The following is a 22,000-nucleotide window of genomic DNA, read 5'->3' on the forward strand; positions in this document are numbered from 1 at the left end:
TGTGCATATGTGTCTGTGTCTGCATGTGGAGGCCAGAGATGGATATTGGTTGTCTTCCTCAATCATGCTCCACTTTATTTACTGAGGCACAGTCTCCCACTGAACCTGAAATTACAATTTGGCTAGTCTAGCCAGCCAGCTTGCCCAAAGGATCCACTGTCTCTGCCACCTAAGTGACAGGATTACTGGCCGGCTGTCATGCCTACTCAACTTCCATGTGGGTACTGGGGATCTGAACTCCAGTCCTCACACTTGAGTGCTGTGGTGGTTTGAATGTAATGGCCCCCCATGAGCTCATAGGGAGTGGCACTATTAGGAGGTGTGGCTTTGTTGAGTAGTATGGCCTTGTTGGAGGAAGTGTGTCACTGTGGGGTTGGGCTTTGAGCTTTCCCATGTTCAGGGTATCACCAGTGTCTCAGTTGACTTCCTGTTGCCTGTAAGATGTAGGACTCAACAGCTACTTCTCCAGCACCATGTCTGCCTGCACACAACCATGTTCCCCAACATGATGATAATGGACTGAAACTCTGAACTGTAAGCCACCACCTCAATTAAATGTTTTTCTTTATAAGAGTTGCAGTGGTCATGGTGTCTCTTCACAGCAATAGAAACCCTAAGACAAGTGGCAATTGCTTTAGCCAATGAACCATCTCTCCAGCCCTTGGGCTACATATTTTAATACTTCAGGATGCAGAGAATTCTTTTTTTTTTTTTTAAGTGAGTTAAGGTCTCTTGTAGCCCAGTCTTGCTTCAAATTTGCTATGTTCAAGAGGATGACCTTGAACTTCTGATCATCCTGATCCCACCTCCCAAGTGCTGGGATTACAGTTGCCCACTGTGCCTTGTTCATGTGGTACTAGGGATTGAACCCAGAACTTTGTGTATGCTAGGGAAGCACATGGCCAACTGAGCTGCCTCCCCAGCCTGAACCTTCAATTTTTTTTTAAAGTTGATTGATATCATGATTTTATAATCATTGGTTGGAAGAATGCATCTTCACATAAATACACAGTACAAAATGGCAGAAGAGGATTTATGGCCATTTCAGAAATTGTTGCAAGTTCTGTCCTCATCCCAAGTCAAATTCATTTAATAATTTTATATGAAATTCATCAGCAATTCATAAAATCAAATATTTTAACACAATAAAACCTACATAGATACTCAATTGTTATATACATGCTGAGGAATCATAATGAGAAAATATCTAAAATATTAAACCACTGGTTCTATAAAAAGTAGAAGAATTTGTGTGTACGATAAGAACACTGCAATTCATAACACACAACAGTCTCAAATCTGAGAAGGGATGTTTTAGGCAGCCATCCTGTCAAGTGTGATGGTATGCTGCACATTCAGGACCAAGGCTGGAGAGAAGACACTCCCTGTGACATAGGTAGAGAACCCTGCATTGGATGTTGAATTAACTTTTGATGGCTGTGCATATGCATTCAGAAACCTTTTACTATGACCAATGTTTTTGCAACCCCATGTTCAGATTTTCAACCCCTCAGGGCCACAAAGTTTAAGTAGAGTTACCCCAACTTAGGGACATGGGATTGGCTCCCCCACATCTTTTGGATGTGAACCTGCTGACCCTAGAAAGACACTGGTTGAGCTCTGTTCATTCTAGAGGGCCTAGACTAAGACTGTCAGCTGTCAACACCCAGCAGCTGAGGAAATCAACTCTTCTGTTTACAAGAGGGGATCTGAGCAGTAGGTAATTTAGAGATTTGACTCTCTTTCCTAACTGTCCCAAAGTAGAATAGTGGCTGCCAGGGTCTGTGGGGGGTGTGGGGGTTAACAAACAGGGCAGTTGTTGTTTGATGGGTATAGAATTTCAAGTGTCACTTTTATAAAATGAAAAGAGCCCCCAAGACAGTTGGTGGTGACAGTTTCACAACACCATGTGTGTACTTAATACCACTGAACCATTGTTAAACATGGTTGCTGTGGGACTGAGAGAGCATGTGCATTTAGTGTATGTAAGGCTTGGAGTTTGAACTCCAGTAACACACACAAATACAAACCACAATGATTAAGATTGTGTGCCAGTGTGTGTGGGTGTGTGTATATGTGTGAGTGTGTGTGTGGTGCTGGGGATTGAACCTAGGGTCTCACACTTGCTTCGCCACTGAGATCTATCCCCAGCTCTCTAGTAAGTTTTATGTGATGTGTATTTTACCAAAATTAAAAGAAAATGGGAAGTGATCAAAGGTGGTAGGTACAGGTAGTTCAGCGGTTGACAACAGGATTCCATCCACTACAGGCTCCAAAGTTCTCCTTAAACTGGAGCATCAGTACAGATCATATGGGCTCCTAGTTAGACCGCAGACTCTGTGAGCATGTCTGGAAAGGGGCTTAGGATTCTCACAGGCCCGTAGGTGACGCTGGTGAGACTGAGCCAGTGCTCACACTAGGACTAGCAAGGTGCTGTGAGGATGTGGTTTTGCCTTATTGCTCCAGGTTATGCTGCTGCCTGGTCTGATTTTCTGCTCCAGTGACAGAGGAAAAGGAAGAAATCAGCATGCAGCTTCCTTCTTCTTAATCAAGTGACTTCGTTTTGTTTTCATTTGGAAACAGACTCTCATTCTGTAGACCAAGCTAGCCTGATTCACTGTTTAGCCCAGGCTGGCCTCAAACTTGCAGCAGTCCTCCTGTCTCAATCTCCCAAGTGCTGGGACTGTAGGTGTGAACCACCATGCCTGGCTCTAAGCAAATAACTTTGCAGTTGTGCAGCTCACCTCCACTCCCACTCCATTGGCCAGAATTTAGCCATATGGCCACACCAAAGTACAAGTCCATCAGCCTTCAGAGGGGAAATAGATTGGAGAGGAAGATTGAGTCCTCATTGGATTTTATTCTAGGTCTCAGGTTTTATCTTGCTTTGGTTTGACTTGTTTGTTTGTTTGTTTGTTTGTTTTTTGAGACAGGCTTTCACTATGTGGCTCTGGCTGCCTTGGAATTTGCTTGGTAGACCAGGTTGGCCCAGAACTTGCATCAATCTTCCTGCTTCTGTCTCCCAAGTAAGGGATTATAGGCTTGCATCCCCCAGCCAAGCTTGTTTTGTTACAAGATTTATTTATTTTTATTTTATGTGTATGAGTTTTTGCCTACATGTTTATGTACACCACATGTGTGCAATGCCCTTGAGGCCATCTGATCCCCTAGAAGGAACTGGAGATAAACACATTGTGAGCTATGTGGGTGCTGGGAACTAAACCCCAGTCCTCTGGAAGGACAGCTCGTGCTCTTACCTGCTGAGCCAACTCTCCAGCTCCCCCCACACACACCACCACCCACACACAGACACACATACAATGGTTTTGTTTTAATAAGATAAATTTGGCTTTCTTTTTTTTTTAAGACTTATTTATTATGTACACAGAAGAGGGCACCAGATCTCATTACAGATGGTTGTGAGCCACCATATGGTTGTTGGGAATTGAACTCAGGACCTCTGGAAGAGCAGTCAGTGCTCTTAACCTCTGAGCCATCTCTCCAGCCCTGGTTTTGTTTTTGGGTTTTTTTTGTTGTTGTTGTTGTTTTTGTTTTTTGTTTTTGGTTTTTCGAGACAGGGTTTCTCTGTGTGGCTTTGCGCCTTTCCTGGGCCTCACTTGGTAGCCCAGGCTGGCCTCGAACTCACAGAGATCCACCTGGCTCTGCCTCCCGAGTGCTGGGATTAAAGGCGAGCGCCACCACTGCCCGGCTTGGTTTTGTTTTTTAAGACAGTGTCTCAGCTGGGCTTGCGTAGTGGCGCACGCCTTTAATCCTAGCACTCAGGAGGCAGAGGCAGGCAAATCTCTGTGAGTTTGAAGACAGCCCTTCTACAGAACAAGTTCCAGGACAGCCAGGACTACACAAAGAAACCTTGTCTGGGAAATAAACAAAACAAAAAAAAAAGTGTCTCTCCGTGTCCACAAGGCTGCCCTCAGGTGTGCCCCACGTAAAGCCACCACCACCCCCAGTGTTAAGAATCTAATCAAGTCCAGAGCTTCATTCACATCAAGCAACCACTTTGCAGCTGAGCTTCATATACAGCACTATCACTAATATTCTGGGGTTTTGTAATCCCTAAGTCTCTCAGCTATCTACACCTAGAATCTTCACTTTATGATGGCTTTTTTATCATGTGAATGAAAAAAAAATATTTTCAACCAAAGAAAATTCTCATTTGTTTACTTGTTGGTTAGGTGCTAGGGACTGAACCCGGGCCTCTCAAATGCCAAGGGTATATTTCATCACTGAGCTGCACTCTAGCCCCACGAAGATGTCTTTGCATTTCACTTCTTACATTCTGTAACAGGGGTTAAGATGCAAAATTGAAGAATCCAGGAGACAACAAAAACGTTGTGAAAGCGAACAATAGATTTAGGAGTTTGGAAGGGAGGACCTGAGGACTGAAAAACCACTCTGAGCAGGCAGTCGCTCAGAGGCTGCCTGGGAGAGCAGTCTGTAGGGAGCAGTAGCTGGTATCCCAGGGTGAACCTAAGGGGACAACAGAAATGCTTAGTGGGGCTTTTATTAAATCTTACTGTGTGATGTATGACGGAACCCATCAGCCTGCTTTCTCTGCAAAGCTTTCCTCCAGAGTCTAATGCCTCTTAGAATGGATTTTCTTTCTGAGAATGAATAAAGAGAAGCACTGGGTTTACCCTGAGGGCAGGACAAGGCCGGAACAAAGGCTGGCACTGGGTTACATAACACTATAAATGCTCCCCTTTATCTCTTTCACTGCGGAGGGAAAAGGAAGAAAACAAAACACACACCTGACGTTAAAAAAAAAAAAAGCAGATTTTATGCTTCTTGGAGCACGTGTCCAGCCATGACAACTGACCACAAGGCTATGATCACCAGCTGTGACCTGAGCAGCTACGCATGACAGGGTTTTTTTCCCTTTTCTTTCTTCCTTCCTTCCTTCCTTCCTTCCTTCCTTCCTTCCTTCCTTTCTTTCTTTCTTTCTTCTTCTTCCTCTTCCTCTCCTTTTTTTTTTTTTGAGACAGAGTTTCTCTGTGTAACAGCTCTGCCTGTCCTGGATCTCACTCCGTAGACCAGGCTGCCCACAAATACACAGAGATCTGCCTGCCTCTGCCTCCCACCACCACTGCCTGGCATCTTCTTCTTCTTCTTCTTTTTTTTTTGAACTCTCCTTCCACTTTTGGACTTTCATGATTAAAGTCATGTTAAACATGATTTCAGTAATCAAACATATGTGACTGGTTTAGTAGTAACCACAAAATCTGAAAGAATCATTGAAAAATTGAGATAATATACTTTAATCAGCAAACAAATAAGAAACCGAAAAACTAAGATACAGAATAAATTAAAGGAAAGACCTTTCTCAAGTAGAAAATATACCCAAGTCCCAGCACACACGTTGAGTAGCTCACACCCACTTTAGTTCCAGAGTATTTAACGCCCTCTTCTGAGCTCTAAACAAGATTGTTTTAGTGCATAATTCTACCAGACTTTCAAAGAAGAGTTTATGCCAATACTCCAAAATTATTCCACAAAATAGAAATAGAAGGGACATTGCCCAGTTCGTTCTACAAGGCCACAGTTACCCTGATGCTCAAACCACATAAACACCCAACACAGACCAATTTCCCTTATGAATATGGTGCAGAAATTCTCAGTAAAATACTTGCAAATTGAATCCAAGAACACATAAAAAAGATCATCAACCATGATGAAGTAGGCTTCATCCCAGAGATGCAGGAATGGTTCAACATATGTAAATCAATAAATGTAATCCACCATATAAAGAAACTGAAAGGTAAAAATCACATGATCATCTCATCAGATGTAGAAAAGGCCTTTGACAAAATCCAACACCCCTTCATGGTAAAAATTCTGGAGAGATTAGGGGTTCAAGAGGCATACCTCAACATAATAAAGATAGTTTACAGCAAGCCCATAGCCAACATCAACTTAAATGGAGAGAATCTCAAGCAATTCCACTAAAATCAGGAACAAAACAAGGTTGCCCACTCTCTCCTTATCTATTCAACGTAGTACTTGAAGTCATAGATAGAGCAGTAAGACAACTGAAGGAGATCAAGAGGATATGAATTGGAAAAGGGAAGTCACGGTATCATCATTTGTAGATAATATGACAGTATACATAAGTGATCTTAAAATTTTCACTGGGAAACTCCTACAACTGATAAACACTTTCAGCAAAGTAACTGGATACAAAATTAACTCACAAAAATCAGTAGCCCTCCTATACAAAAATGACAACCTGAAAAAAAATCAAGGAAAAACACCTTTCACAATAGCCCCAAAGAATATAAAATATGTTGGAGTAACTCTAATTAAGCAAGTATAAAACTTGTATGATAAAAACTTTAAGACGGTGCCGGGTGGTGGTGGCGCACGCCTTTAATCCAGCACTCGGGAGGCAGAGGCAGGCGGATCTTTGTGAGTTCGAGGCCAGCCTAGTCTACAGAGCGAGATCCAGGAAAGGAGCAAAGCTACACAGAGAAACCCTGTCTCAAAAAAACAAAAACAAAACAAAACAAAAAAAGGGCTGGAGAGATGGCTCAGAGGTTAAGAGCACTGACTGCTCTTCCAGAGGTCCTGAGTTCAATTCCCAGCAACCACATGGTGGCTCACAACCATCTGTGATAGGATCTGGTGCCCTCTTCTGGCCTGCAGTCATACATGCTGTATACATAATAAATTAAATCTTTTTTTTTTTTTTTTTTTTTTTTTTTTTGGTTTTTCGAGGCAGGGTTTCCTCTGTGTAGCTTTGCGCCTTTCCTGGGACTCACTTGGTAGCCCAGGCTGGCCTCGAACTCACAGAGATCCGCTTGGCTCTGCCTCCCGAGTGCTGGGATTAAAGGCGTGCGCCACCACCGCCTATAAATTAAATCTAAAAAAAACAAAAAAACAAAAAAAAACTTTAAGACACTGCAGAAAGAAATTGAAGAAGATGTGAGAAAATATAAAGATCTTCCATGCCCATGGATCAGTAGGATTAATATAGTAAAAACAGCCATCCTACCCAAAGCAATCTATAGATTAAATGAAATCCCCCAAATTCTAACACAATTCTTCACAGGTCTTGAAAGGACAATTTTCAGCTTCACATGGAAACAAACAAACAAACAAACAACAACAACAACAAATCCAAGATAGTTAAAATAATCCTGAATAATAAAAGAACTGCTGGAGGTATCACCATCCCTGATTTCAAGTTGTACTACAGAGCTATAGTAATAAAAATAGCATGGTATTAGCATAAAAACAGACACATTAATCAATGGAATCAAATTGAAGACCCAGACATAAATCCACATAGCTACAGACACTTGATTTTTTTATAAAGAAGCCAGAAAAATACACACTGAAAAAAAAGACATCTTCAACAAATTGTGCTGGTCAAACTGGGCAGCTGCTTGTAGAAGAATGCAAATAGATCCATACTTATCACCCTGCACAAAACTCAACTCCAAGCTGGGTATGGTGGCACATGCCTTTAATCCCAGTACTCAGGAGGCAGAGGCAGGCAGATCTCTATGAGTTTGAGGGCTGTTACACAGAGAAATACTGTCTCAAAAAACAACAACAACAACAGCAACAACCTCAACTCCAAATGAATCAAAGACCTCAACATAAAACCAGATACACTGAACCTGATAGAGAGAAAGTGGGGAATAGCCTTGAATGAATTGGCACAGGAAAAGACTTTCTGAACAAAACAATAGCTTAGGCGCTAAGATCAACAGTTAATAAAGGAGACCTCATGAAACTGAAAAGCTTCTCTATGGCAAAGGACACGCTCACTCTTACAAAGTGGCAGCCTATGAAATAGGAAAAGTTGTGGGGTTTTTTTTGTTGTTTTGTTGTTGTTGTTGTTTTAACCAACTACATATCTGATAGAGGGCTAATATCCAATATATATATAAGAAATCAAAAATCTAGATATGAAGAAAACAAATAACCAAATTTTAAAATGAGATGCAGATCTAAACAGAATTCTCAAGAGGAACCACAAATGGCTGAGAAACACTTAAAGAAATGTTCGGCATCCTTAGTTATCAGGGAAATGCAAGTCAAAAGTACTCAAGTGCAAGTCAAAAGATGAGATCTCATCTTACACCTGTCAGAAGGGTTAAGATCAATAAAACAAGTGACAGCTCATGCTGGCAAGGATGTGTAGTAAGAGTGCAAACCTGTATAGCCACTATGGGAATCAGTATGGTGGTTCCTCAGGAAGATGGGAATTGATCTACCTCAAGATCCAGCTTGGGCAAGACACCACTTTGGGGCATATACCCAAAGGATGTGTCATTCTACCACAGAGACATCTGCTCAACTATGTTCATTGATTCTCTATTCTTAGTAGCCAGAAATTGAAAACAATCTAGGTATCCCTCAACAAAGGAATGGGTAAAGAAAATGTGGTACATTTACACAATGGAGTATCACTCAGCCATTTAAAAAATGAAATCATGAAATCTGCAGGTAAATGTATGGAATTAGAAAAAAAAAACCTGAGTGAGGAAACCCAGACCCAGAAAGATAAATATGGTATATATCCACTTATATATAAATATTAGCTGTTAAGTCAATGATAACCAAGCTACAATCCATAGAACCACAGAAGTTAGGTATAGAATAAGGGACTGGAGTATGTGTGTTGGGGATAGATAGATCTCCCTTGGAAAGGGGAATAGAATAGATAGTTACAGATTGATGGAGTGGGAGGAGCTGGGATGGGACAACCAAGTGGGGACAGGGAGGGAAAAGGGTGACAAGGGAGGGAATATTGGAAGAGACAGATAAATTAAAGGCCATCTGAGGGGTAGTATGGAAACCTAATACAGTAGAAGCTTCCTAAAATATATACATATATGAAGGCTATCTGAATGAAATTGACAAATAATGAGGGAGACAGAGCCCCAACTGGACATCTCTTGTTGCCAAATGAAGCTTCCAGTATAGCAAATGGGTTATATCTAATTGAATTATTGGCCAAAGGGGTCCCATGGGAGTTCCCAAACAACCCAGACTATTGCCAAGACTATAGGTTGCTCTCCACAAACTGGTGGCAAGGTCCTGTTGCTAAAGATAACACGTCACAACTCATAGAACATAGAGGAATTGAACTGGTACCTACATAGAGCCTTCACCCCTATATGCCAGCATCTTTGGTACAGGAAGGTACTCTGCTTGTCACCACAGGAGAAACATGAACACCAAGCCAGCCACAAACCCCTTTTGATCTATAATTGTGTCCTGCCTGCAAGATATGCTAGGACAATGGTGGCAGAGAGCTTGTGGGAGTGACCAACCAATATCTGATTTGACTTAAGACCCACTCCCTGAGGTGGAACCCACACCCGACGCTGCTTGGGTGACCAAGAACCTGAGACCAGATAGACCAGGGAACCAAATACTACTTTTCTACTAAAAGAATGTAGCAATAAAATGACTTCTAATGACATTCTACTATAGTCATAAATCAGTGCCATAGATCAACCATCATCAGAGAAGCTTCCTCCTGAAGCAGATGGGAACAACTAGAGAGATCCATAGGCAGACATTTTGCAGAGAGAGACCTTGAAACACTCAGCCCTAAACTGACATCTCCATCAAATCCATCAGTGCTGTGGAATAATCTTTTTGTACACTGTGAAGACTGTCTGTTTTACCTCATCTGCCTAAAGCACCTTCTGATTGGTTTGATGAGGAGCTGAATGGCCAATAGCTAGGCAGGAGAGGAGAGGTGGGGCTTCCGGGCAGGGAGAGAGGAACTGGGGGAAGAATCTGAGAGGTGGGTGATACGTCAGTGAGAGGCAGAAGAATTCAGATGTACACTTACTGAAGAAAGGTAACAAGCCAAGAGGCAGAATGCAGATTAATATAAACAGGTTAATTTAAGTTATAAGAGCTAGTTGGAAACAAGCCTAAGCTAAGGCCAAGCTTTCATAATTAATAATAAGTCTCCCTGTCGTTATTCAGGAGCTGGTGGTCCAAAGAAAGACCTGTTACACATCCCCTCAGGGCTCAGGGGACCCTGCAGAAGAGGAAGCACAGAGTATAAAAGCCAGAGGGTATGGAGGCCACCAAGAAAACAAGGCCCTCTAAATGAATCTAATCCATTCACAGAGACTGAGGCAGCATGTACAGGGCCTGCACCGGTCTGCACCAGATGGGGTCCTGTAGCTGAAAGGAGAAGTGGACACATGCCCCCATCAGCAACCCAGAAGCAATCTCCAATTGCTAACCACTTGAAAATGAAAATTTAATTTCCTCCAAGGGAGTCTCACTGGGGAAACCAACTGCTCTTTAAACTGGATTCCCAGCAGCAGATGACCAAAAGAAAAGGAGCTAAATGGAGTCTTTGGAGGTTCCTTGTCTCATAATGTCAGGGCAGGGCTTTTCTTTCTCTTTTTAAATTTTTTCTTACTATTGTTTACTTTTATTTTATTTTACTTATATTTTTTTCTTCTCCCTTTTTATCCTACAGGTCCTTTGTGTATTATGGCTTCCAGATTACTGTTTTTATGAGATTCCTGAGTGTGCGAATGAGTAAGTCTCTGTTTCTTTCTTTCTTTTTTCTTTTCTTTTCTTTTTTCTTTTTCTTTTTTTTTTTTTTTTTGGTTTTTCAAGACAGAGTTTCTCTGTGTAGTTGTGGTGCCTTTCCTGGAACTCACTCTGTATCCCAGACTAGCCTCAAACTCACAGAGATCCTTCTGCCTCTGCCTCCTGAGTGCTGGGATTAAAGGTGTCTGCCACTGCCGCCTGGCTAAGTCTCTGTTTCTTATGCTCTTTTCCTTCTGGTTGCGTGTTTTGCCCAATTTTGATGTGTTAGTTTTTTTTAATCATATCATATCATATCATATCATATCATATTATATTATATTATATTTATTATGTCTTAGAAGCCGGTTTGTTTTCTAATGAGATATGGAAAGGGATTGGGTCTGGATGAGAGGAGAGGTGGAGAGGGGTTGGGAGGGGCAGAGGAAAGAAAAACTGTATTGATTTATTTTATGTACATGAGTGTTTTATCTTCACATAAATCTGCACACCAGAAGAGGGCATTGGATCTCACAGGACTACAGTTATAGACGGTTGTGAGCTGCCGAGCGGGTGCTGGGAATTGAACGCAGGTCCTCCAGTGCTCTGAACGGCTGAGCCATCTCTCCAGCCCCAAGTAATCAGGATACACCATGTGAGAAAAAAAATCTATTTCAATAAGGGGGACAATAAATAAATAAATAAATAAACAAATAAATAAATAAACAAACAAAAACAAATAAATAAATAAAAATAAACCCTTTCTTTTGGAAGTTGCCTTGGTCTGACTTTTATAGCAGTAATTAAAAAGTCAATAATACAGAGGTCTTAGTGAACTTTGTGGTTATGAAGGCTTAACAGTAAAGTGTCGTGAAGAGGGGGTTTGTCTGTGGAGACAACTCTGTCATCCTTGCGTGTTTTCCTTGTGTTTTTCGGGTGTTTTCCCTAAGCTTCAACTAGAAGACAGATTCAAAACATCACAACCAAGGCGACTTACAAAAGAAAGCGTTTATTCTTACTTGTTTATTTTTCCTTTTATTGAAATAGATTATTTTTCTCACATTATGTACCCTGATTACAGTTTTCCCTCCCTCTACTCGTCCCAGTTCCCTTCTCAGGTTAAGCATATGTTGACTCTTCAACTCCAGTTCCAGATCTAACGCTCCCTCTGGCCTCTGAGAATGCACATGGCACACAGGCATACATGCAGGCAAAACATACATACACATAAAAAATTAAATAGAATTGGAAGGGACAAAGGGTAAGAACCTGCTGCTCTTAGAAGTCCCAGCAGGGGTTGCTTGACTGACTGTCAATCAAATAAGACCTTTTTTCTTCTCTCTGTTTTTTCCCAGGAGCAGAGTTGCTTAGGTATCAGGTGGTGGGCAGCGTAAGAGAAAGGCCTGACCTTTGGTCATGGTCGAGACAGAGCTGAAATAGAGGTAAGTGCCAAATCATATGTGGGTTTAGGGCTTCCATTATTTGCTGGACTGGACAATGTAATTACAGAAATGAAACTGTTATTGGAAACATGTGGTCTGGGGACTTTCTGCTACCCAAATGATGACCAAAAAGTTACAAGGCACCTACAGAAAATTTCCTCTGGGGTTTAATGAGTCACCGAGAGGAAAAGTTGCTCATACTGTTGTAGCTAGAGTTTTCCTGCCTGGCCCACAGTCAGGACAAATCTCTCTCACCTGCCAGTCCCACATCCACTCAGACCCAACCAAGTAAACACAGAGACTTATATTGGTTACAAACTGTATGGCCGTGGCAGGCTTCTTGCTAACTGTTCTTATAGCTTAAATTAATCCATTTCCACAAATCTATACCCTGCCATGCAGCTTGTGGCTTACCAGCACCTTCACATGCTGTTTCTCATCGTGGCGGCTGGCAGTGTCTATTTGACTCAGCCTTCCACTTCCCAGCTTTATTCTCCTCCTTGTCCTGCCTATACTTCCTGCCTAGCCAATGGCCAATCAGTGTTTTATTTATTGACCAATCAGCAACACACTTGACATACAGACCATCCCACAGCATACTGTATTTCTTTTCCTTTTTGTTGTTGTTTATTTTTGAGTCAGGGTCTCTTTGTAGTTCTCAGACTGGCCTTGAATGCCTAGGCTCAAGGGACTTTCTTTCCTCAGCTCCTACTCCTGGACCAGCATTTCTTGTAACATATTTTGAGAATGACTCATTTAATAGAATTGTTTGAAAGGAAAAATATATATATGTGCATACCATACACACTGTTCTTCTCTCTCTCTCTCTCTATCTATCTATCTATCTATCTATCTATATATATATATATATATATATATCTTTGTCTTTCTGCCTTTCTGTTTTTCTGTCTTTCTTTATTTCCTAAAACATAGTATCTTGAAAAACAACTAAAGGTAGTGTTCCAGTTAGCTCTTCTTCATAGATAGATAGATAGATAGATAGATAGATAGATAGACAGACAGATGGATATAGATATATCTGAAATACATGTGAGGCTTAAGAGTTAGTTAGCAGTCAGGAAGGAGCACTTGCTGCTCTCAAAGAGGACCCAGGTACAGTTCCCAGTCTCCACATGGTGGCTCATAACTGTCTGTAACTCTAGTTCTGGGGGATCTAATGCCCTCTTCTGGCCTCTGTAGGCACCAGGCACACATGTGGTGCACATACATGCATATAGGCAGAAGACTCATACATGTAAAGTAAATCTACAATTTTTTAAACCATTTACCTTTAGGATATGAATTAAGTCTTAATTAGTTTAAATTGGATGTATTAAAAAGTATAAAATAACCAGATATATTGGCACATACCTATAATTCCAGCTCTCAGGGAACTATTTCAGGAAAGCCATGAGTTTGAGGCCAGCCTAGGCTACATAATAAGATTCTATCTTGAAAAACAACTAAAGGTAGTGTTCCAGTTTGCAGTCTTTTGCTATGATAAACACCACAACCAAAGCAACTTGGGGAAGAAGGGTTTATTTTGACTTAAAGCTTATAGTGCCTCATGAAGGGAAGTCAGGGCAGGAACTCAAGGCAGGAATCTGGAGGCAGGAGCTGAAGCAGAGGCCAAGGCAGAATGTTGCTTACTAGCATGCTTCTAATAGCTCACGCAGCTTGCTTTCTAATACAACCCACCACCACCTGCCAAGGAGTGGTCTGGAGGCCACATTAATCATTAACCAAGAAGATGACCCCAGAGGCCAATTAGATGGAGACATTTCCTCAATTGAGGTTCCCTCTTCCCAGATGACTTTAGCCTGGGTCAAGTTGACAAAAAAAACTAACCAGCATTGTTAAAACAAAACAAAACAAAAAAACTATTTTAATGCTTTCACTGTACTTAAACCCATCCTGTTTTCTCTTTTTCAAAACCGGGGCCTTTCACTTATGACCAGTGCATAGAACTACTTCTTACTTTTTATTTTGAGACAGGGTCTTGCCAAGTTACCCAGACTGTCCTTGAACTCACTCTGTAGTTTGGGCAGACCTTGAATTTGGGATCTTCCTGGTTTAATCTCCTAAGCAGCTGATGTTACAGGCCTGCACCACACATAATTTCAGCTCAGCTAACACAAAATTTCAAATTACATTTTTATATGAAAGATATTTCCATCTTGTATAAATAAGACCTTCCTTGCTAAACTTAAAAATAATAAGTATTATATTTAGTTATCTACTAGAGGAATATCTTTATTGACTGAAATTTAAAACTGAAAACTTCCCATATTAAGCAAAACAGTTATAATTCAATTAATTTAATTCTGGAACTCTTTTTAGACCACACAAAAATATTTTTCACTGCTCCAAACGATAATGTTTGGAAGGTGATTGTTGGTTTGGTTTATTATTTTTATTACTTTGTTGTTTGTTTTTGAAACAGAGTATCATTCAGTCCAGGTTGGCCTCCTGAACTGGATATTTAGTCAAGGCTGGTCTTGAACTCCTGATTTTCCTGCCTCCACCTCCCAAATAATGGAATTATAGGTATACACCACCAAATCAAGTCTCAATTAATAACGTTTTGTTTGTTTGTTTGTTTAAATTTATTTATTTATTTAGCGTGTGTGTGTGTGTGTGTGTGTGTGTGTGTGTGTGTGTGTGTATGTGCTCGAATGTTGAGGTCAGAGGACAACTTGAAGGAGTCACCTCTATCATGTGGGTTCCAGGGATTGAATTTGGGTCCTCAAGCTTGGCAGCAAGTGTCCTTACTCACCAACCCATCTCATCAGTGTGGAATAATCCTTCTGTATACTGTGTGAATATATGTCACTATGATTGGTTTAATAAACAAGCAGACTGGCCAATAGCTGAACAAGATAAAGTTAAGTGGGAAAGCCACACCGAGAATGATGGGATAAAGAAGGGTAGAGTCAGAGAAGAAGCCAGCCAGCCGCTAAGCAAGCAGGATGTGCAGAAAATGAGGTAACAAGCCATGAGCCATGTGGCAAAGCATAAATAGAAATATGGGTTAATTTAAATGTAAGAGTTAGCTAATAATAAGCCTGAGCTATTGGCCAAGCATTTGTAATTAATATAAGCCTCTGAGTGATTATTTGGGAGCAGGCAGTCAGGATAGAAAACTCCACCTACATATCAGCTCTAAATAATTATGTTTCAATACTCTCTAGGAGGATATATATATATATATATATATATATATATATATGTGTCAGTTACTTGTTTTAAAATTAGCTTTTCATTTGTTTAACATTTCTGTGTCTTTCTGTGTGAGACACTGTTGTAAATGCATTGCTAATGCTAACTCACTTAATCCTATTAGAGTCCTAGGAAGTCAGAGGGTTGCTCTCATTTCTCCATTGCATCCAAAGAAATTGCCAGAGACAGCGTTCTAAGGAATCACTGAGTCTGTTCTAAGAAAAAAAATAAGATAAATTAAGAGCCTTGTTAATTAAATACAGATGTGGAAAAGTAAAAGAAACCCAAGACACAAAATCCATCAGCTGGAACTGGAGGAGTTAATATGCGAGATGGTTCAAAGCAGTCTACAGGAAATGGGGTCTCCCGCTCTCACTTGGGTCAGAGTCTAGGTGTTGGCCATAGACAGCTGTCAGTAGTCTCTGTAAGAAGTGTGTTGGCAAGAGGTAGAACTCATTTGCAAGGCCCCACACCTGACTTGAAAATCCATAGGAAATTCACGGCTTAAATAAGCTACTTTTGACTCAGGTAATACTTTCAAAAGCAGACATAAAATGTATAGACAATTGACTAATTTTTATTTTTATTTTATTTTGAGAAAGGATCTCACTGTGGCCTGGCCCTCGCTCACTTTGTTGACCAAGCTGACCTTGAATTTACAGCAATTCCCTTGCTTCTGGGATTAGCAGTGCGGGGATTGGCAGACATGTAGCATCACGCCTGTCTGACTGATCTTGACAAACATCAATCCATGAGAGGTCCGAGTCAGCAAGAGAAAGCTTAAATACCTGCAGTTCAGGCTGGGGACTCTATGTGAATGTAGCAGGTTAACATAGCTAAGTGAAGACTGCATATTTTTGTTTGGTTGTTTTGTTTTGATACAAGTCTTGGTTAGCCCAGGCAAATCTGGAATCTCAGCATAGTTGAAGATAACCTTGAACACTGGACTTCCTACCTCCACCTTCAAAGTATTGGGATCACAGGTATGCACTACCATCTTTGCCGAATATCTAACATTTTAATAGCCCAGGTTGGCCAGGAACTACCTGAAGCCAAGGATAATCCTGAAGTCCATCTCTGGAGCACTGTGATTACAGGCCTGTGTACCATCAGCCAGGTTTGTTGGTACTAGTGATCCAGCTAAGGGCCTCCTGCAAGCTAGGCCAGCACTTTACCAACTGAGTAATAATGTTCCTTTTTGTTTTTGAGAGAATCTCACAAGCAGCTCAAGAGAGCCTCAAACCCACTGTCCTCCTGTCTCAGCCTCCCAAGTACCAGGATTATAGGCTACATACTTTATTTTTTTCACGTTTTTTTATTATTATTAATATGTGTTTGTGAGCACCCATGCCACAGAACAATTGCAGCCCTCGGAAGGACTTTGTAGAGTCTATTCTACCTTTGTGGGGGTTCTGGGGACCGAACTCAGAACTTTTCAATGATCAGGCTTGCACGGCAAGAGGTTTTTCCCACTTAGTCATCTCACTACCTTCCATAATTCCTTTGGACAGCATTCAACAGCCTGTTGGTTGTTTCATTGTTTAACATTTCAAACCACAATCGTGTGTGTGTGTGTGTGTGTGTGTGTGTGTGTGTGTGTGTATGTGTGACACTCCTGTAAGGAAAAGAAGTACTAGCTGGAGAGGACACATACTTGAAGAAAAAGTAGATAAACATAATGAGGTTTTGTTAGGTCCATGTCATTCTTAAGACTCTGTATGTAGCCCAGACTGGCCTTGAACTCTTGATCCTTCTGCTTCGGACTCCCAAGTGCTGGTATTACAGGCTTGTGCCAAAACTTCTGGCCACAGTGGTTTGATTCCTTGTAGATTCCAAGGAGATGTCAGGCACACGAGAGTGAACTGACCCCAGACAAAGCATGCCTCTGTGACAGTGGTGGAGACGTCTGGACTGTAGATTGTTCCTGGTGCTCTGCTTCCTCAGTATGTAAATCGGCTTCTTGTTTATTTTCAGGGACAGAAAGGAAGGGTGGGGGTCAGTTAGACATCAGACTACCATAACCAGACTTGGGTAGGATGAGGTGGAGGAGGAGGAGGAACCCCAGGAAAGAGAGCAGGCAGCGGCAGCTGTGAGGAACAGAAAAGTGTGTGTTGATCTCTTAGGAGCCAGCTCAGTATTAGAAAGCGACCTTGAGGGAGGCAGCTCGGAAGTGGAAATGGAGCTGGGCTTCCCAGCCTTCATCACTGAGTGCTGGGATAATGCCCCTCGACAAACATTTTGTTAAATTAGTTTTTTGAGATTATAATACAATTACATCATTTCCCTTTCCTCCCTCCAAACTTTCCCACATATCCCTCCTCGCTCTTTTCAAGTGCATGGCTTCTTTTTCATTAATTACTGTTGCATACATATATGTCTATGTATATATTGCTAAATACCTAAGTACAAAGTGCTCAGTTGGTATAATGTTACTTTGTTTTCAGAACTGACCATTTGGTATTGAGTAACCTGTTAGTGTGCTCTTCCTTGGGGAAAACTATTCCTCCTGTTCTCCTTAATTGCCTGGAGTATTTTTTTTTTTTTTGGTTGCCCTCCAGAGTTGGAGGTCCCTATTGCTGAAGACACCACATGCTTCAGGGCCCAGAGGGGCCCTTGAGCTGGAACTGACCCAAGTGCCTCCTCCCTGAGGACTAGCTTTCATGGCATCAGAAGGGGCTTTGTAAGCTTCCAAAAGAGGGAAGCAATTACTAGTCTTACCCAGCTATGACACCTATGAACCACAGCAATGCCCAGCGTGGCATGGTAATCCTAAAGGTACAGCCGTGGCATGCATATTTTGGTGGTAACTAACGGGTCTCTAATTGGACTTAAGACCTGCTGAGCAAGAGGGAAGTCATGCCTGATTCCAGAAATCTAGCCAGCTACTCAGGCATAGCGAAGTCATGGACCTTGAAGGAAAACATATAACCGCCATTTTATAAAAGCAACATCATCTTAACTACCCGCAGGTAAGAGTAGTCCTCAGCCTTCATCAAGGAAACTTCTCTTTGCAACAAGTAGGGACTATTACAGAAAAACCACAATCAATCCAAATGCAGAGCTAAACATTTCTAAATGTGATTTAATTTCATGTTTTGTATAAGGTGTTTTGATTACATTTATGTCTGTGTACTACATGCGTGTCTGGTGCCATCAGAGGCCAGAAGAAGGCATCAGATCCCCTGAAGCTGGAGTTACGGATAACTGTGAGCTTCCCTGTGGGTGCTGGGAATTGAACCCGGGTCCTCTTGAAGAACAGCTACAGTGCTCTTAACCCACTGGACTACAGCCCCAAGAGTTTAACATTTTTAACAACTTAATTTTTTTTATATCTATAGGTATTTTGCCTCATATATTTCCGTGTCTGTTGCCCACAGAGGCCAGAAGAGGATGTCAGATCCCCTGGAACTGGCGTTAAAGACAGTTGTCACCACCATGTGCCATATGACAAACCCAGGTCCTCCGGAAGAGCCGCCAGTGCTCTTCAATGCTGAGCTATCTCCCTAGCAATCAAACTGGAGAAATGATGACATTGGGCCAGGCTGGAATGGAGTTAAATAAAAATCATCATCATTGCCAGACATGATGGCACAAGCCTTTAATCCCAGAATTTGGGAGGCAGAAGCAGGAGAATCTCTCTAAATTCTTGGCCATCCTGGTCTGAATATCAAGTTCACAGACAATCAGGACTACATAGTGAGACCTTGTCTCAAAAAATTAAGTAAGTAAATAATGAAAAGTCTTGAGAAAAACAAAGAAGACAGTAAATTTTGTCAGCTTTTCAAATAAGAGGTCTTGTCACTTGCAATAGAAAAAGGTTAGAATCGTACCCCTTAATATTTCCTATATATTTTATAGCATTATGTTTATTTCTCTCCAAATGCTACATATAAGTTCTAGGGGAATAAGAATATAGGGAGACTATATTTTACTTTATATCCAACAATTTGGAAAAATGTTTTAGCCTTTTTATTTTTGTCTGTTTGGTTTTTTGTTTTTTGTTTTGTTTTGTTTTGTTTTGTTTTGTTTTTTGAGACAGGGTTTCTCTGTGTAGCCCCGGCTGTCCTGGAACTCACTCTGTAGACCAGGCTGGCCTCAAACTCAGAGATTCGCCTGCCTCTGCCTCCCAAGTGCTGGGGTTGAAGGTGTGCTCTACTACCACTTGGCTTATTCTTCTCTTTTTATAGCTATACAGGGAAAGGCTCAAGTGGTGAATGACATCAGAAGCAGTTTGCAGATGGAGTTTAGCCTGCCATGCATCTAACACATTCAGGGAGAGGGGAGGTAGAATGCTAGAATCAACATTTGCAGGAGAAAGCAAGCCATCCTGTGCCTAGTTTTCATCGGCGAAAACAGCACAGTGAGCCTCTAGGTACTGGTTAATTACCTAACCATAAGAAGATTTGCCTAATAAATCCCCTGCCTCAGACTTATCCAGCCACTTCATCCAAATACGCTGTTAGGTCACTTGAAGACACAGTCATAGATCTTGTTTACTAAAATGAAGTGAAATATTTTGTAATGTGCCGCCAAACTACTTGATATAAATAGAGCTTACCTCTTTAAACATGCTTTTCTTTGGAAGGACCGGTACAGCATTACTTCTAACTCTAATCAAAAAATCAAAAAGGCCCCTGAGGAAACAAGGCAGGAAAGTGGTCATTTTCTTATGAAATACATCCAAGCAGCCCCCTCCTTTTTTAGATACTTAGCAAATTGCGATTTATGTATTAGAAATAGATTTTTGCTCAAAAATAGGTGCATCACATTAAAATATAGACATCCCTTAAAGGTCCCTCTCTCTGATAAATTTAAAAGATTCCAGAATGTGGCAGGTGGGCGGCGCGTGTAGCCTTCCAGCAGAAGCAAAGCAAACTTAGGAACAGATTTTAAAAAATAGATTAAGTGTTTTCTAAGCTACTGCTTGCCTACACTAGCCAGCTGAAGGCTTTAAATAATTTAATCCCTACAACAACTGTCAGCTCCAACTGGAAGCCTTAAACACGGACTGCGTTCACGCCAGCGCTGACAGGTGTGGTCTATAAACATGACCCCCTAACTCGGCTGCTGATCTGTGTCTGTACGTTTGTGGGGCGCTACACTCTCAAACTCAACAGGCATTATTTCAGGCCATCCAAGAACCTTCAAGCATCGTCCCACCTTCTGCTCTCAGATTCCGGGGGGCATTCTTCTGGTTTCTGCCTGCAGGAACCCTTAGGGAAATGAGAGCATGTGAGGGTGTCACGAAAGAGCCTTTTATCACAGCTTTAGTTTGGGAATTTGTGTATTTATTTAATAATTTGTTAGATTATGTTTTATTTATTTACTTGTTTATTATTATCATTGTTATCATCACCATTATTATGGGGGTGGATGAGAGTGCCGCAGTGCATGTGTGGAAGTCAGAGGACAACTTCTAAGGATCAAACTCTGGTGATCAGGCCTGTGAGGGAGGCAAGAACAAAGACCCATTAGGCCATCTTTTTTTTTTTTTTTTTTTAAAGGTTTTTAGAGAAAGGGTTTCTCTGTGTAGCCCTGGCTATCCTGGAACTCACTCTGAAGACCAAGCTGGTCTTGAATTCACAGAGATCTGCCTGCTTCTGCCTCCCGAGTACTGGGGTTAAAGTCACGCGATACCCCCACTCCCACCACCCTACCACCCCTGGCTACTCTTGATGGCCCTATGTGAATTACTTTCCACCTATCATTGTTGCTATTTTTACCCAGCTGACTTCTACATTACTAGTGCTTACTGACAGCCTTGAAAGCTACTTAGGAAAAAAATCTTCTTTGTTTTTTGCATTTATAAGACTCATGAGAATATACTTGTCCCAGATTTCTTCAAGTATATTTACAGGGAAAATTGACAAATACTTAGCTTTTATACTATCAAGCAAGATAACATTCTCAATCAAGTTAAATCAGAAAATCAAACAAGAAAAGGCTATTGCCAGGCACAATCCCAGCTCCCAGAAGGCAGAGAAAGGTAGATCTTTGTAAGTTTGAGGTCAGCCTGATCTACATAGTGAGTTCCAGAACAGCCAAAGCTACACAGTGAGACCCTGTCTCAAGAAAGGAGGAGAGGGGAGGGGAGGGGAGGGGAGTGGAGGAGAGGGGAGGAGAAGGGAGGGGAGGAGAGGAGAAGAAAGGGGAGGGAAAGGGAGGGGAGAAGAGAGGGGAGGGAAAGGGAAGAGGGGAAGGGAGGGGAGGGGAGGAGAGGAGAGGAGAGAGGAGGGAAGGGGAGGGAAGGGGAGGAGAGGAGAGGGGAGGGAAGGGGAGGGGAGGGGAGGAGAGGAGAGGGGAGGGGAGGGAAGGAGACTCAGAAGTTAAAAGCACATACTGCTCTTGAATAAGGCCTAAGTTCCATTCCCAGTACTCACACCAGGTAAGGTGGCCACACCAGGTCAGGCGGCTTCACAAATGCCTGTCATTTCAGTTCCAGGGATACATTGCCCTCTTCTGGCCTCCATGGGTACTGCACTCATATGCACAAACCCACACTCAGACACACAACATACACATACATGTAATTAAAAACAATAAAAGAGTAATGGCTCACACATGGAACCCCAGCGTTTGTGGTTCTGAGGAACCCTGGGCTACATAGTGAGCTCCAGGCCACTCTGGGCTTTCAGGGAGTCCCTGTTTGAAAATAGAAAAGAACCTGGCCTGGTGACACAGGTCTATAATCCCAGCTACTTGGAAGGCTGCAGCGGAAGATTGAAAATTGAAACTTGCCTGGACTGCAAAAGAGAGGTCAAAGCCAGCCTGAGCAACAAGACCCTGCCTCAAAACTAAAAGGTAAA

At 41.8% G+C, this 22,000-nt stretch overlaps 1 long non-coding RNA gene across 1 annotated transcript; it reads left to right on the top strand.

The window, feature by feature from the left end:
• The first annotated feature begins 396 nt into the window (after positions 1–396).
• On the top strand, positions 397–16,163 carry LOC131908413 (uncharacterized). Its single transcript, XR_009378585.1, has 4 exons — positions 397–534; positions 10,481–10,542; positions 11,889–11,975; positions 15,797–16,163. It is a non-coding gene; the product is annotated as an uncharacterized LOC131908413 (long non-coding RNA).
• Positions 16,164–22,000: the final 5,837 nt, after the last annotated feature.

The sequence above is a fragment of the Peromyscus eremicus genome, chromosome 4 (assembly GCF_949786415.1).
Source record: "Peromyscus eremicus chromosome 4, PerEre_H2_v1, whole genome shotgun sequence".
Lineage (NCBI taxonomy): Eukaryota > Metazoa > Chordata > Mammalia > Rodentia > Cricetidae > Peromyscus > Peromyscus eremicus.